At 35.9% G+C, this 17,605-nt stretch overlaps 1 protein-coding gene and 1 pseudogene across 11 annotated transcripts in view; one reads left to right on the top strand and one right to left on the bottom strand.

The window, feature by feature from the left end:
• LCOR (ligand dependent nuclear receptor corepressor) overlaps positions 1–17,605 on the top strand; it is a 149,130-nt gene that overhangs the window by 80,233 nt on the left and 51,292 nt on the right. The gene's annotated exons all lie outside the window — the stretch shown is intronic.
• On the bottom strand, positions 8,083–8,585 carry LOC121485289 (annotated as a pseudogene).

The raw sequence follows: 17,605 nt of genomic DNA, 5'->3' as shown, positions 1-17,605 counted from the left end.
TCACACTAAGGGCAAAGGAAAGTGAGGAATTTTCAGATATGATAGTGATGTTTAAAAAAATATTAAGGGAGAAATAGGCTATAGTAACTGTACTTTTCTCACTTGAATTGCTGCTTACAGTTTTCTAGTTATACTAGCAAAAAAAAAAAAAGATACTTTCAAGAAAATAAGATTACCTTTTCTGACAGTGCTTTATTTTTTTTTACCATTTTTCTTTTTTTTTAAACTGAGATATAATTGACATATAGCATTAGTTTCACGTATATAATAATGATTCAATATTTGTATATATTGCAAAATGATTACCATACATAATTAACATCTATCACCACAAATAGTGATAGTTTTTTTTTCTTGTGAGAACTTTTAAGATTTGCTCTCTTGGCAACATTCAAATATGTAATACAAAAAAAAAAAATATGTAATACAGTATTATTCATTATAGTCACCATGCTGTACAGTACCTCCCCAGGACTTATACATGTAATTGGAATTTTGTGCCTTTTCCATTGTGTGTAGATAGATAGATCACATTTTCTTTTCTTTCTTTCTTTTTTTTTTTTAGATTTTAAATTTTATTTTTATTTATTTTTAAAGATTTTGTTTATTTATTCATGAGAGACACACACAGAAAGGCAGAGACATAGGCAGAGGGAGAAGCAGACTTCATGCAGGGAGCCCAATGTGGGACTCGATCCCAGAATCCCGGGATCACGCCCTGAGTCGAAGGCAGACGCCCAACCACCGAGCCACCCAGGCATCCCTATGTACGTATGTATGTATGTATGTATTTGAGAGATGTGAGCACGTTGGGGAGGGGGGGAGGGAGAGCGAGAAAGAGAGAAAATAACCAGATTCTGCTCTGAGCACAGAGTCCGACATGGGGCTTAATTCCACAACACCAAGATCACAGCCTGAGCCCAAACCAAGAGTCAGATGCCTAACCAAATATACCACCCAGGCACCCCTAGACCACATTTTTATCCATTTTATGTGTCAGTGACACATAGGTTGCTCCCTTATCTTAGCTGTTGTAAATAATGTTGTAATGAACATAGGGGTGCATATATCTTTTCAAATTAGTTTTTTTTGTTTTCTTTTGGATATACCCAGAAGTGGTATTGCTAAATCATATAGCAGTTCTATTTTTAATTTTGGGGGTCACCTCATACTGTTTTCCATAGTGGTTGTAATATGCAGTTTACATTCTCACCAAAAGTGCACAAGGGTTCCCTTTTTCCACATCCGCACCAATACTTATTTCTTGCCTTTTTCATAATAATCATTCTATGTGAAGTGAATACCTCATTACAGTTTTGATTTGCATTTGCCTCATGGTTCATGATGTTCAGCACCTTCATGTACCTCTTTGCCTTCTGTGTATGTCTTTTTTTTTTTTTTTTAAAGATTTTATTTATTAATTCATGAGAGACACAGAGAGAGGCAGAGACATGGGCAGAGGGAGAAGCAGACTCCCTGTGGGGAGCCCGATGTGGGACTCTATCCCAGGACCCTGGGATCATACCCTGAGCCAAAGGCAGAAACTCAACTACTGAGCCACACAGGTGCCCATCTGTGTATGTCTTTCGAGAGATGTCTATTCAGATCCTCTGCCCATTTTTTAATCCATTTCTTTGGATATTAATCCCTTATCACATTGTGATTTGCAGATATTTTCTCCCATTCAGCCAGTTGCCTTTTCACTTAGTTGATAGTTTCCTTTTTGAGCAGAAGCTTTATAGTTTGATGTAGCCTATTTGATATAGTTTCTTTTTGCTTTGTTGCCTTTGCTCAAGACTGATATCAAGGGGCTTTACTGCCTATATTTTCTTCTGGGAGTTTTCTAGTTTCAAGACTTATGTACAAGTCTTTAATCCATTTTGAGTTTTGTGTTTATGGTGTAAGACAGTGATCTAGTTTCATTTATTTGTAATGTGGGCTATTCAGTTTGCACCGCACCATTTATTGTAAAAACTGCCCTTTCCCCATTGTACATTCTTGGCTCCATGCTGTTTCGATTACTATGGCTTTATAATATCCTTTGAAATCAGGAAGTGTGAGGCTTCCAGCTTTGTTCTCTTTTCTCAGTGATGCATTTTTAAGTAGGAAGAAATTAATAAATGAAGTCTAGGTGTAAAAAAAAAACACCTTATTTTTGTCAGTGTTGTTTGTATTTGAATATTTTTGAGCTACTTTCCAACTCTACAATTTTATGAATCTCTGAAAAATATGTTTTTGAAATCTTGTTGAGGTTTGTTGTGTTTTGTTTTGTTTTTGTCTTTGTTTTATTGAGGAGAAGATTCTTAAAATTAAAGCCTGAACAAGTTTAGAATATTAGTGGTTCTACAAAAATTTAGGTTAGAAAGGTTCATATTAGAGCTCCCCTCAGTGTTTCATTTGAATCTCGTGTGTTGAGTGAGTCTTTCGTTTCTTTCTGGCCACGAGTATAGGTCTCACTTCTTTTTTCTTTCATTTCTTATGAACTAGTATTTGCATATTAGGCTGTCGTCCACCCCACCCCCACCCCCCTTAGAGCATAATTGTTCTGCTTCTCTTTCTTCCCTTATTCTTTTTTTTTTTTTTTTTTTAAGATTTTATTTATTTGAGAGAGAACATGGGAGCATGATGGTGGGGGGTGGTGTGGAGAAGAGAAGGAAGAGAGAGTAATCTAGAGCCGACTGTGTGCTCAGTGTGGAGCTTGGTGTGCTTCTCCTATCTATTAAATTTCTGTCCTTTTTGAAGTTGTTTGCATTTAGATTATGCCTTTTATATTTCTTTTTTGTGTGTGTTGTGCTAAAATATAGCAGTGTTAAGTATATTCACAATTTTTTTTGCAAGCAATCTCCAGAATTCGTTTCATTTTACAAAATTGCAGCTATATTCATTAAATAACTCACAATTCCCCCTTCTCCCAGCCCCCGCAATCACAATTCTACTTTTTGTGTCTGAGTTTGACTGTTGTGGGTACCTCATATAAGTAGAATCATGCAGTATTTGTCATTCTGTGACTGGCTTATTTATTTTACTTACTATAACATTTTCAAGGTTTGCTGTGTTATAACTTATGTCAGAAAGCCCTTCTTTTTAAAGGCAGACTAATATCCTGTTGTGTGTTTGTACCACATTTTACTTCTCTATTCATCCAACAATGGACATTTAGGTTTGTTCCACCAATAGTAGACACTTGGGTTTCTTCCACCTTTTGGAAGTAATGCTGTTATGAACATTGATGTATAAATACTTCTTCAAGACCGTGCTTTCAGTTTTTTTGGGTTTATACCCAAAAGTGGGATTGCTGGATCAACAATGGAATTAATGTTTTGAGGGACCACCAGACTCTTTCCACATTGGCTGCACCATCTTATATTCTTAACAGCAGTGCTTAAAAATTCTAATTTATCCACATCCTATCCAACATTAGTTATTTTCTGTTTATTTGCGGGTTTTTTGTAGTAGCCATTCTAATGGGTGTAAAGTGGTAACCTCATTGTGGTTTCCCTTATGATTATTGATGTTGAGCATCTCTTCATGTGCTTGTTGGCCATTTTGGAGAAATGTCTATCAAGTCATTTTTTTGCCCATTTTTAAATCAAGTGCGGTTTTGTTTTTGTTGTTGAGTTTGTAGGAGTTCTTTCTAAATATTAAGCCCTCATTAGATATTTATTTCCAAGTATTTTTTTCCCCATTTTGTAGGTTACCTTTTTACACTCTTGGTTATGTCCTTTGATGCATGGAAGCTTTTAAAATTTTGATGTCCAGTTTATTTTTATCTTTGTTGCTGGTTCTTTGGTATGTCATACTTTCAAAAATTCACTATGAAATCCAGTATTATAAAATCTTTTCCCCCTATATTTTCTTCTAAGTATTTATCGTTTTAAGTCTTTGGTCAATTTTGAGTTAATTTTTGTGTATACTAGAAGGTAAGAATCCAGTTTCATGCTTTTGCATGTGGTTATCCATTTCCCACACACCATTTGAACAGAGCGTCTTTTTCTCCCATTAAGTGGTCTTGGCACTCCTGTCAAAAGTCATTTGATCATATATATGGGGGTTTATATCTGGGCGTTTTCTCTCTCTCTCTCTCTCTCTCTCTCTCTCTTTCTCTCTTTTATCTGAGAGAGAGAGAGAGTGCGCTCAATCCCAGGACCCTGAGATCCTGACCTGAGCCGAAGACAGATGCTTAACCAATTGAGCCACCCAGGCACCCCTGGGCTCTTTATTTTATTCTATTGTGTCTGTCTTTACGCCGGTATGATATTGTTTTGATTACGGTAGCTTTCTAATATGGTTTGAAATTAGGAAGTGTGCTACCTCCAACTTTCTTCTTTTTCAGTGTTGTTTTGGCTCTTTTGGGGTCCCTTGAGTTTCCATAGGAATTTTAGGGTAGATTTTTGTATTTCTGCAAAAAATGCCATTGAGATTTTGGTAAGGGTTATGTTTTATTTTTTATTTATTTATTTTTAAAAAAACATTTTATCTATTTATTCATGAGACAGAGACACAAGCAGACTCCACACAGGGAGCCCGACATGGGACTCGATCCCGGGTCTCCAGGATCAGGCTCTGGGCTGAAGGCGGTGTTAAACCACTAAGCCACCAGGGCTGCCCAAGGGTTATGTTTTATTTTTATTTCTTTTATTTTTTTTTTATGTTTTAAATTTGTATATAGTTTTTGGGTAATTGACATCTAAACAATATTGTCTTTGCCTTTTTTCCTTTCTTTCAAAAAATTTTGTCCGTTCCATATTTCTGAAGTTAAAATCAATAGCTACGTACTTCGCTTTTACTATGTCAAAAGTACCAGCCACTGTGGTTGAAATAAAGGTACTGTGAATGATTAAAGAGTAGTTTTAGCCACAGATGCTATTTTCAAGAAATTTATAGTCTAGTGGAGGAGGTACGAAATACACATACATGTATACATACAAATAATTATAATATTTATAAATAGTTATAAAACTAGTACTGTCAGAGTAGTATAGATAACATGCTATAAGACTTTGGAAAAAGGCAAGATTACATTTAGCTAGGCTTTTATATTATTGTTACTTCAAACATGCAGTTCGATATCCTTCTGTTTATAATGTTCTTGGGTTTCTAGGGACATGGATAGTCATTATGGACAGCAGATTGAAATTCAGAAGTTTTCTAATGGAGAATAGGTTGTGGATGAGAATGAGAATAGTATAAACTTTTAATTTCCAACCAGTGGAAGGATATGAGAAACTCTTGCTCTTGACTGTGGAGGAGGTTTGCATTTGTCTTTTAATATTTTTAATAACTGTACATGTATAAGGGAAGGAAGGCTATAACTGCAAATTCTGACTATAGATACTGGCTAATTAAGTGTAGTGATAGTAACAGCCATTTGCCACTTATATTTTAGGCTTAATTTCCATGAAAAGTAATAACAATAAGATACCCTGATCAAAGTCATTCATGGTAATTTGTTGTATATTTTGAATACCATATTTAGTTCCTGGTATGTAGTCAAACCTCAAATTTTGTTTTTTCCTATTCTTTAGCTTGATGGTTTAACAAAATTGACATATGGTAAGAATTGTATTAAGCACAATTTTTATTTTGTTAGTGTAAAAAGCAACAATTACATGAAGTAAGGTTTCTTTTTAGATAACTGACCGTAAAGAGTATGAGCCTTTAAAATGGTGGAGCCAATTTCCCTAAGACTTGCTGGCATTTAAAATAATAAGATGCAGGAGAGTGGCATTTAAATCAGTGAGTTGCATCTTGTCAGCTCTTTTTAGTTCATTGCTTGAAATGTCAGTAAGCCATGGGTAGTGAATATGGCTTTAGCTACAGGCCCATGATCCACTGGGGTAGGTAGGCTTGCTAACATAATTATTACAAAACTTGCATGCATGCACATGCTTCTAATCCCCAGGTTTTCTATACCGTATCGTATGAATGTTTTTTTTTAAGTCAGTTAAGTTTGGATAACACATGTACAAAGTGAGGAATGGCCTTGAATTTAGTTAGGGATGTGGGCCTAATATGTTACCCACTCTGTTTTGTATCACACTCTTGAAATTTAGGCCATCCTACTTTTCCTAAGTGAAATTTGTCGTTATTTCTTCCATTTTCTTTCCTGAAGTGTTGTCTCTCATAAAGAAAATCAGCAATATGTAAGTGTCCTTCCTCATTCTTAACCCTCCAAAACTCATAAGGTAACAAATGTTAAAGTTACAAAAGAAACCTGAGGAAATGTTAATCTTTCTATTTTGTTTAAAGTTTAATTTTATTAACTATTGCCCCAAGAGCAGACTTCCATGCTGACATATTTTGTTACTTTACTTTACTATCCTTGCTATTTCAGGGACCAGTGGAACTACTTTTGTTACAGTTCCTGGAGAAATCTAATATTTCTGTCAGGGGTCAGCAAACTGTGGCCTGTCTCCAGGTCCAGCTCAGAGCCTGTTCTTGTAATGCCTATGGGCTAAAGATAAAGAGTTGTTTTTAAAAAAGGAGATGAGGGATGCACTCACTGGAGACTGTATATATACTTCAAATACTAAAATATTTACCATCTGGCCCTTAACAGAAAATGTCTTCCTCTATTTTGGATATCTTCATCAGGTTGTTATATTAAGAGAAGTCGAAAGTTGTTAACTTCTGTATCTTACTTATTATTCTTTTTGCTTTTCTATCAGAGCAACTTCTAACACAAACAGATACAATTTAATGTCAAGAGAGGTGGGGTTATGAAGGAGAAGATGGAAGAGTGACAAGGGAGATCTTGGCTTGTGGGAGGAAAGTATGGCTTAGCATTTGTCCATCCTACCTTTTTTTACCTTTTTCCTTTGAAATAATTTCACTTTTTTATTTTTATGTTTTAAGTAGGCACTTTTTTATTTTTATTTTTTAAAGTAGTACCCAATGTAGGGCCCAGTGTGGGGCTTGAACTCATTACCTTAAGATCATGACCTGAGCTGAAATGAAATGAAATGAAATGAAATGAAATGAAATGAAATGAAGAGTCAGATGCTTAACTGACTGAGCCACCCAGGTGCCCCGGGAATAATTTCACATTTATAGAAAAGTTCTAAAAACAGTAAAAAAAACCCCAACTTTTTAAATACCCTTCACCTAGATTTACCAATTAACATTTTGCCACGTTTGCCTTACTATTTATTCTCATTCTTTCTTAGAGATGTTACATATAACATACACAGATTTGCCTAAAGCATATCAGAAGTTACAGACATCATACCCCTTATACCTCTCTATTCCTCAATATTTCTAAGATTGTATATTTCCCTATTTGCTAAGAATAAGATTATCCACTTAGTATATAGTACATTTACCAAAAACCAGGCAAGTTAACTTCAATACGGTATTTAATCTGTGACCCACTTGTCTCAATGACCTTATAGGCTTGGTTTTTTGTTTTGTTTTGTTTTTGTTTTTTTACCCTTTCCTTTAGTTCAAAATTCAATTTAGGATCACTCATTGAATTTGATTTTCTACTCTTTAGTCTCCTTTAATCTAGAATGGCTCTTCAAACTCATTTATTTATTTTAATTTTTAGTTTAAATTCAATTTTGTTAACATATACTATATTATTAGTTTTAGGGGTAGAATTTAGTGATTCATCGGTTGCATATAATAATACCCAGTGCTCATTACAATAAGTGTCCGCCTTAATGCCCATCACCCAATCACTCTATTCCCCCACCCACCTCCCCTCCAGCAACCCTCAGTTTGTTTCCTACAGTTACAGATCTCTTATGGTTTGCCTTCCTCTCTGTTTTCATTTTATATTATTTTTCCAAATTTAATTTTTACACTGACTTAACATTGACATTTTGGAAGAGTATAGGCCATTTGTTTTGTAAAGTGTCTTTCAATTTAGGTTTTGTGATGTTTCTTCATGATAAAATTCATGTCATGATCTTTTAGCAGGAGTATTAAATAAATGATGTTGTATCCTTGTCAGTGCATCACATCATGAAGTACACAAAGTTAGTTTATTTTTTTTTTCATGTGTCAGTACTTTTAATGTTGTATACATCAAATTATAGTAAAAAGATGACTATAAACGACATGCAGCCCCTCTATTTTCATGAACAGCACAACAGATTACAGTAAACCAAGTTTATATTCCAGCATCAAGTGTGGTTCTCCCATTAGTTCACTTTGTGACGGGTCATTAAGAATATCTTCAAATCCAATAGTCTCATCATTACCCCTTAAAATATCCAATGAAAGGTTTGAGCTTGGAAGAAATGGAAGACGCTGAACCTGCTGCACTGCCTTGAATTCCATTTGTAATTTTAGTGGAGCAAACAGACCTGGATGTTTCTTAGTGTAGAAAAATTCATTTTATCTTGGTTGAGCTGGAAATTTTTTTCTGATAATTCAAGAGGATGACTGGGCAAAAGTTCATTTTTCACACAAGGTAGACCTTTTCGAAGAAGATCATGCTGTTCAAAAGGTCCACTTGCTGAAAGTTCAGTAACTGGAATACTGTCCTTCAGCTGAGATCCAAGTCCTCTGGTATTCATCTTCACTTGCTCTGTGAACAGCCGCTCGGCCCTATTACTGTCAGCCGGCCCCGCCGCTCACTTCCGTTTCCACAAAGTTAGTTTAGTAGATGATGTTTACTTTGATCACTTGACAAGGTTGATGTTCACTAGATTTTTCTGCTGAAATGGTACTTTTTTTCCTCCTTGTAATTAATAATTTGTGAAGAGATACTTTGAGACTATGTAAATTTCTCTTCTTTACTAAACCCTTACCCACTTTAGTTTTGGTATTGGTGGTAATTTCTTTCTGAAATCAGGTATTTTTCTGATGGCTTGAAAATTGTTATTTTTCTATTATTCCTCTACATTTTTCAGTTCACTTTATACTGTGAAGAAGCGCATTCCCATTCCCTCTGTCATTTTGGGAAACAAAATTCTTATTCTGTTCAGATATATCATCCGATGTCCCAGATTTGGTTAGCCCCTTCAAGGCACCTGCTGTGTCCTTTTGACATGCCCCCATCATTTTTTGAGCACTTTAATACTTCTGGTACAACAAAATATCCTACATTTCCCTTCTCTAGTACTGGATTCCATTTTTTTAAGGGATTCTGGTTCCTTTGGTGATGCACGCACCCCCATTTTTGGCCAGTCTGCATACAGCTTCATTAACAAAGACCAGATTTTGGGTAAGACTTAGCTTCCTTATCTTGATTTATATCTAAAGATATAGCAAAAATAGTGAAATGCCAACAATTCATGGTGACAGTATATCCAGAATACTATGCAAAAAGTAGATGGCAAGTAAAAAATACTGTTCTGAACCAAAAAAGTATGCTTTTTGAGGAGGATATTTATTTATTTATTTATTTATTTATTCATTCATTCATTCATTCATTCATTCATTCATTCATTCATTTATAGAGACAGAGAGAGAGAGAGAGAGAGAGAGAGAGAGAGAGGCAGAGACACAGGCAGAGGGAGAAGCAGGCTCCATCCAGGGAGCCTGACGTGGGACTCCATCCCAGGTCTCCAGGATCAGACCCTGGGCTGAAGGCGGCGCTAAACCGCTGAGCCATCCGGGCTGCCCTGAGGAGGGCATTTATATGAAGTTTTGAAAATAAGTGTCACATTACTTCATGACTCAGAAAATGTTAGTAAGGATCATTTGTTTGATTTCAGATTCAAGAGCCAAAAATCAATGATATGTTCAGTATCTAGTATCTTTTATACCTTGGACCTATTTTTAATAATTTTTATGAGGTAATATTTATATACAATAAAATTAATCCATTTAAGAGTTCAAATTAATAGATTTTAGTAAATGTATACTGTTGTATAACTACCAGTCAGGTAGTTCAGGACAATACCCTCACCCTAAAAAGCTTTCTCATGTCACTTTCCTGGACCTTCTAACTCAGGCAATCACTGTGGTTTTACCTTTTCTAGAATTTTATATAATAGAAGTCATACAGTATGTAGTCCTTTATATTGGACCTCTTTCATTTAGTAGTTTTTTGATATTTATTATTTTTGTATATACTCATGTTCCTTTTTATTGCAGAGTAGATCTCCATAGCATATATCTGCAATTCTTTGTTTATCCTTTCACTTTTTTATGGAGTTCTGAATTGTTTCCAGATGTTGGCTATTAGACTTATTCACATATAAGCCTTTGGACATATATTTTCATCTCCCTGGGATGAATATCTACAATTGGGTTTACTTAGGTAGTATTATAATTGTATATTTAACCTTATACTACCATATGGCTCACCAAATTGAATTAACCATTTTGTGATTCCATCAGCAGTGTATGGGAGTTCTAGTGTTACCCATTTTGCCAACACTGGATATGTTAGTCCTTTTTAACTTGATACATTCTAGTGGGTCTGTAGAGGTATCTCACTGTGATTTTAATTTTTATTTCCTTGTTAATTAGTGATGTTGAATATCTTTATTCATATCTTATGTGAAACATTTGTTTGAATCTTTTCTTCATTTTTAAAAACTTATAAAGTGGTAATAGTTCTTTATATGTTCTATGTATTTATGTCTGAAAATCAAGTAGTTCTAGTTCTCCAAGTTTTTGTTTTTCAGACTCGGTCTGCTAATCTAGGTTCTTGACCTTTCTACATAAATTTTAAAATCAATATATTGATTTTTCAAAATCTTTTTAGAATTTTGGTTAGGGTTGCATTGAGTCTGTAGATCAATTTTGATAGAAGTACCATATTAGCAACATAAAGTCTTCCAGTTTATGATCATGGCTAATATTATCTTTACATCTTCTTTAATTTGCCTCAGAACTGTTGTGTAGTATTGCTTTCCTTCAGCCTGAAGAATTTCTTTTAAACATTCTTAGTAGTACAGAGATATAGCAACTCTTACGTTGTAGGGAAAAGTATAAACTTTCTGACTTGAAAACATCTTTTGGATATTTGTTTGATTGCCATTCCCAAAAAGGTAGTAAAGGATGATTTTAAAAAGTATATTGTATGGATTTTCTAGGTAAAAATAATCAAAAGCTTAATAAAGAACTTGAGAGGTCTTTTCTGTTGAAGATCCCAACCCTTTGGGTATTAAGACTCCTTTCCTGCTTTGGGTGATGGATCATAATACCACGCAGTGTTGGTGGCTTCTGTAGCTCTCTGTTCCTCTACTTCTCCTTATCACCTTCACAACTCCCTTAAAAGAAATATCAATAAAAGGATATTAGAAAATTGACACAAACTTGTGGGGCTACCGGAAAACATAGCAATTGAAGATAGATGACCTACACTTTCTCTGAAAGCTGTGCACAAAATTAACTTTTACACACACACACACACACACACACACACACATTTTTCTTCATTTATGCCAGCACTAACAATTAGAAAATAAACATATTTTTCATAATGACAATAAAAATGTAAAGTAATAAATATGTGGGAACTATATGAATAAACAACGAAATTTTAATTAAGATCCATTAAAGCCCACTTGGATAAATGTAAAGCAGCTCCTCAAAGAGAAGACTGAATATTTTTAAGGGTGACATTCTCCCTGAAATACTTTCTAAATATAATGCTATTAAGATCGAAACCATAGTGTCTTCTTTGGGGAGCTGGTGGTGGTGGGAAAATAGTTGACTATATTATTTTAAATATAATCTGAAAGAATAAAGCTAAAATGACCAAGACATTTTAGAAAATATGAATAATGAGTGGGGATTTGCCTTCCCAAATATTTATTATAAATACATAATAATTTTTAAAGTATGATAATTAATGATGCTTTTTTTCAGTTCTTTATTAAGGAGAGAACTTTAAAAAAAAAATAAAAAGATTTTATTTATTCATGAGAGACACAGGCAGAGGGAGAAGCAGGCTCCTCCATGTGGGGAGCCCAACGAGGGACTTGATCCCGGGTCTCCAGGATCACATCCTAGGCTGAAGGTGGCATTAAACCCCTGAGCCACCCAGGCTGCCCAAGGAGAGAGCTTTTAAAAAATGTGACTACTTCCTACCCCAGAGCTATAGAATCTAAGGCTTTGACAGTATGCTCTAGGCATCTTTTAAGAAGCTCATAGTAAGGGGATGGGGGGGTGGGGGGAGAAAGCAAGCAGTAGCAGTCTATTGCTGTAGATTGTAATGTGACAGTACGAACAAACCAGTCAAAGGGGACCAATTCCTGAATTTTGAAGGAAGCAATTCCTAGGGGATAGAAGTTCCAGTTCGTATCTCCAGCTTTATTCTTACTATGTTCTGAGCCAACAACTGTTCTTTAATAAGTAGGGATAATAACTGTAAAGAAGAATAGTGATTTTTTTAATTTACAGAAGAGTATGTCGTATCATTTTGTTAATTTTTTTGTCATATCGTACATAATGACTCTTTAAAATTCAGATATGGGTGAGGGGAAATGACATGAATTTACTCTTCATATTTCCCAGCTGTTGTATTAACTTTATTAGCTCTGTGTCATATGAACTTTTTTTGTTCTTGTTGGTTCATTTAATTTTGGTATATAGTACATATAGTGAGGGAGAATGACCTATATTTTGTACATCATTTCTATAAATGTTTTAAAAATATTTTATTTATTTGAGAGAGAGAGAGTGAGATAGAGCGCATGGGGGGAAGAGCAGAGGGAGAGGGAAAGGGAAAGAATCTGAAGCAGTCTCTGCCCTGAGCACGGAGCCTGATGGAGGCTCAATATCATGACCTGAGCTGAAACCAAGAGTTGGACACTTAACCACTGAGCCATCCAGGAGCCCCACATCACTGCTATAAAATTTTAACTTGGTGGCCATATGTAGTTGGAAAAAATATGTGGTTTTTTGTTTTAATGTTTTTCATCTTTGGTTATTCTGGATAAAAATAAGCAAATAAACATTTGGCAAAAAATTATTTTAAAACCACCATTTAAACTCTGCTGTATGCCTTAAGTTAGTTATTTCCAAACAGAATCAGTTCAAAAAACTCTACTAAATCTCAATAAGAGCAGTGGGACCCATGACCCACTCCCACCTACTTCACTGAGCTCGGCTTGAGGGAAGCGCAATTCTGAACAGGAGGAGCAGGACTGTAGGCTTTGCTCATACCTTCTGGCTTCTTGTTGCAGATGCTTTCTTCCAGGCAGCTGAGGTCAAAAAGCATAGTGCTCTCTTAATTCACTCATCCTTTACTCAGAGTGCAAGTCTACTCCAGGCATAGCTGATTGAGAATACTGAGCTTTGGGCTAGGTGTCATTCATAAGGCAGAAAGTTCTGTGCCAGGAGAGGCAAGTCATCCAGCACCCCCTCTCATAAAGCACAGAAGTGGGTCATTGTCCCAGCCCCTAGTTTCTGTGCATGGCACAAAGGTTCTTTGAAAGGGAAAGGCAGGTCTTGAGAACAGAGAACTCTGTAGATCTCTTAAGGTGACTGGCTTTATTTGAAACAGCTTACAAAAAGTTGTTGAAAATGATGAAGATCTTTGTGATGAACAATTAAGAGGAGGCTAGCAGCTCCATGATACTAGTAGCAACAAGTGAAATGGCAGACCAGTTAGAATTTTTACAGAGAGAACCAGAAGAAAAGATAGCACTAAGAAGAGCCCTCTTGGGAGTGGAATAAGCCTCAAAGACTGGCCAAGAAACCCTGCCCCTGCAGAGATCCCACTTTTATTGGAACAATGGTACAATTTATGCACCATGGTGTGACAGAAAACACACGAATGAAACAAATTAGTAGAAACAACTGGATGTGTGATACTGCTATAGGCAGATCAGCAAGAAACTTCTAAAGGGAAGATCTGAGTAAGAAACTGCCAGAGTTGGGACACCTGGGTGGCTCAGCGATTGAGCACCTTCCTTTGGCTCAGGGCGTGGTCCCAGATTCCCAGGATCAAGTCCCACATCGGACATCTTGCATGAAGCCTGCTTCTCCTCCCTCTGCCTGTGTCTCTACCTCTCTTTCTGTGTCTCTCATGAATAAATAAATAAATAAAATCTTTAAAAAAATATATAAAAGACGCTGCCAGAGTCCCTAATCAAACCTTCACGTAGTCATTCCTGGTGGACAGGGAGACTGCATGCTCAAGACAGCATCTCCTGAGAAGTGATATCAGGGGCTGCTCAATGCTGGGGAAATGGACTTCAATGAACCTAGAGATAAAGAGGGACAGTTTTAATGATAAAAGGGACAATTTATCAGGAAGACATAATTATATCCTTACCGAACAACAGAGCCCCAGAAAGCAGAATGTGACAGAAGTGAAGAGAGAAATAGACAATTTGACAATAGTTGGATATGTTGATAATCCACTTTCAGTAACGGATAGAGCATCTAGGCAGAAGATCAACAAAGATGGAAGACTAGGACAATACTGTGAATCAACTAGACCTAACAGGATGTTTTTATAGAACACTCTACCCAAAAAGAACAAAATACTCATTCTTCTCAACTGCACATGGAACATTCTCCGGGAAAGACTTTTTACTGGGCCATAAAAAAATTAAAGGAGTGTAATCATATAAAATATGTGTTCTTATTACAAAGGAATGATATTGGAAATTACAGAGGAAATATGAGGAATTCACCAACATGTGGAAATTAAATAACACTTCCAAATAATTAGATCAAAGAAGAAATCATAAAGGAAATTAGAAAATATTTTGAGATGAATTAAAACAAAGCCAAAATATACCAAAACTTATGTAGCCAACAGCACCTAGACCAGAACTTGTAAAATGTGTGTATTTTAAAAGCGCTCAGTTCAATTCAATACCCTCTCTTCCTTTAAAAGACTAGAAGAGTATAGTAAATCTAAAGCAGAAAGAGGGATCCCTGGGTGGCGCAGCGGTTTGGCGCCTGCCTTTGGCCCAGGGCGCGACCCTGGAGACCCGGGATCGAATCCCACATCAGGCTCCCGGTGCATAGAGCCTGCTTCTCCCTCTGTCTGTGTCTCTGCCTCTCTCTCTCTCTCTCTCTGTGACTATCATAAATAAATAAAAATTAAAAAAAAAAAAGAAAAAAAATAAAGCAGAAAGAAGGAGATAATGATAAGAGCAAAAATAAATGAAATAATATAGAAAAATAGAGAAATCAACAAAAATCAAAGGTTGGCTCTTTGAAAAAATCAAACAAAATTGGTAAATATTTTATGTAGGGCTAATCAAGAGAAAGACTCAAATTTATTAAATCACAAGGCAGCCCCGGTGGCTCAGCGGTTTAGCGCCGCCTTCTGCCCAGGGCATGATCCTGGAGACCTGGGATTGAGTCCCGCATTAGGCTCCCTGCATGGAGCCTGCTTCTTTGCCTGCCTGTGTCTCTGCCTCTCTCTTCCTGTGTCTCTCATGAATAAATAAAATCTTTTTTAAAAACTTATTAAATCGCAAATGATATAGGAAGTTTACGACTGATCTTACAGAAATAAAAAGAGTTTAAGGGAAATACTGTGAGCAATATATATATTAGCAGATTAGACAATTTAGATGAAATGAGCAAATGCCTAGAAAGACACATACTACTGAAACTGATATAAGGAGGAAAAGATCTAAACTGAACTATGTTGTGGATTGAAATACCTCCCCCACCCCCAAAAAAGATATATTGAAGTTCTAATTCCTGGTACTTATGAACATGAAGTATTATTGGAAATAGGGTTTTCTCAAATTAATCAAGTTAATTAAAGTTACACTGGACTAGAGTGCGTCCTAAATCCAATGACTGGTATCTTTATAAGAAGAGAGAGTTGGAGACTGAGACACACAAGGAAGAAAGCCATGTAAAGATGGAAGGACAAATTGGAGTTATGCTGTCACAGTCAAGAAATGCCAAAGATTGTTGGAAACCAACAGAAGCTAGGAGAAAGCAGAGAAGGATTCTTTCATAGAGCCTTCAGAAGGAGCATGGCTCTGTTGACACGTTGATTGCAGATTTCTAGATTCCAGAATTATGAGAGAATAAATTTCTGCTGTTTTAAGCCACTCCGTTTGTGATAATACATTACGATAGCCCTAGGAAAATAATGCAACCTAGAATAAGTAAAGAGATTGAATTTGGAGTTTTAAAACTTCCATCAGGGAAAAACCTATGGCCAGATATCTTCACTGGTGATTTCTACCAGATATTTTTTAAATAATTAATACCAATTCTTCATAAACTTACCTAAAATTTAGAGAAAGACTTCCTAACTTTGTGAGGCCAATATTACTTGAATACCAATACCAGACACAGAAATCACAAGAAAGGAAAACTTCAGACCAGTATCATTTATTTATACCAATAATAATAATAAAATTCTCAACAAAATATTAGCAAACCAAATCAAGCAAAGTATGAAAACTGTTACATACCCTTACCATGAGATTTATCTCGGGAATGCAAGCTTGGTTTTATATCACAAAATCAATTAATGTAATACAGTGCGTTAGTGGAATAAGTGATAGGAAGGAACCACATGATCATCACAATGGATGTCCTCCAAAAAAAATGTTTGACCAAATCCAACACTTTTTCATGATAAAAACACACAACTGGGATGCCTGGGTGGCTCAGCATTTGAGCGTCTGCCTTTGGCTCAGGGCTTGATCCTGGAGTCCTGGGATCGAGTCCCATATTGGGCTTCATGCTTCTCTCTCTGCGCCCCCCCCCCCCCATAAATAAATAAAATCTAAAAGACAAAACAAAAAAACACCCAACAGACTAGAAATAGAAGAGAAATTCCTCAGCCTGACTTACAAAAGTACATAGCTATGGTGGAAAAGTGAACATTTCCCCTCCTGAAATTAGGAACAAGACAAGGTTATCCATTCTCACTACTTTTATGCAGTGTTGTACTTGAGGCTCTAACCTTGGCAATTAGGCAGTAAAAAATAAACTAAAGTTATCCAGATTACAAAAGAAATAAAAACGTCTATTTGTAGATGCCATGTTGAATATGGAAAATCCTAAGGAATCTGCAGAACACTATTAGAGTTAATAAGTTCAGCAAGGTTATAGACTACAGCATTTAAAAAAAAATGGTTGTATTTATGTACAAGTAGTGAACAGTCTGAGGATGAAAATTAAGAAAACAGTTCCATTTACTAGTTCCAAAAGAATAAAATATTTAGGAATAATTTTAACGTGTTTAAGACTTGTACACTGTAAATTTTAAAAATTGTTGAAATACGGGACGCCTGGGTGGCTAAGTGGTAAGTGGTTGAGCATTCTGCCTTCGGCTAAGGGCGTGATCCCAGAGTCCCAGGATCGATCCCACATCGGGCTTCCTGCATGGAGCCTGCTTCTCTGCCTGTGTCTCTGCCTCTGTGTGTGTGTGTGTGTGTCTCTCGTGAATAAATAAGTGAAATCTTTAAAAAAACAAAAATTTGTTGAAATAAAGAAGATCTAAATAAATAGAAAAATATCTCATGTTAATGGATTGGTACATTTAATATTATAAAGATGGCATTGCTCCCCAAAATGGCCTTCGGATTCAGTGCATTTTCTGTTAAGACTTCTGTAGGCTTCTTTGCAGAAATTGAAAAACTGATCTTAAAATTCATATGAAAATTCAAGGGATGCATGAATAGCCAAACAGTCTAATAAGAGAGGACTCACACTTCCCAATTTCAAAACTTACTACAGAAATACAGTGAGCAACATATTGTGT

This window comes from Vulpes lagopus, chromosome 2, assembly GCF_018345385.1.
Source record: "Vulpes lagopus strain Blue_001 chromosome 2, ASM1834538v1, whole genome shotgun sequence".
Classification (NCBI taxonomy): domain Eukaryota; kingdom Metazoa; phylum Chordata; class Mammalia; order Carnivora; family Canidae; genus Vulpes; species Vulpes lagopus.
The sequence above is the reverse complement of the archived record's forward strand: the minus strand, read 5'-3'. Positions and strand labels throughout refer to the sequence as shown.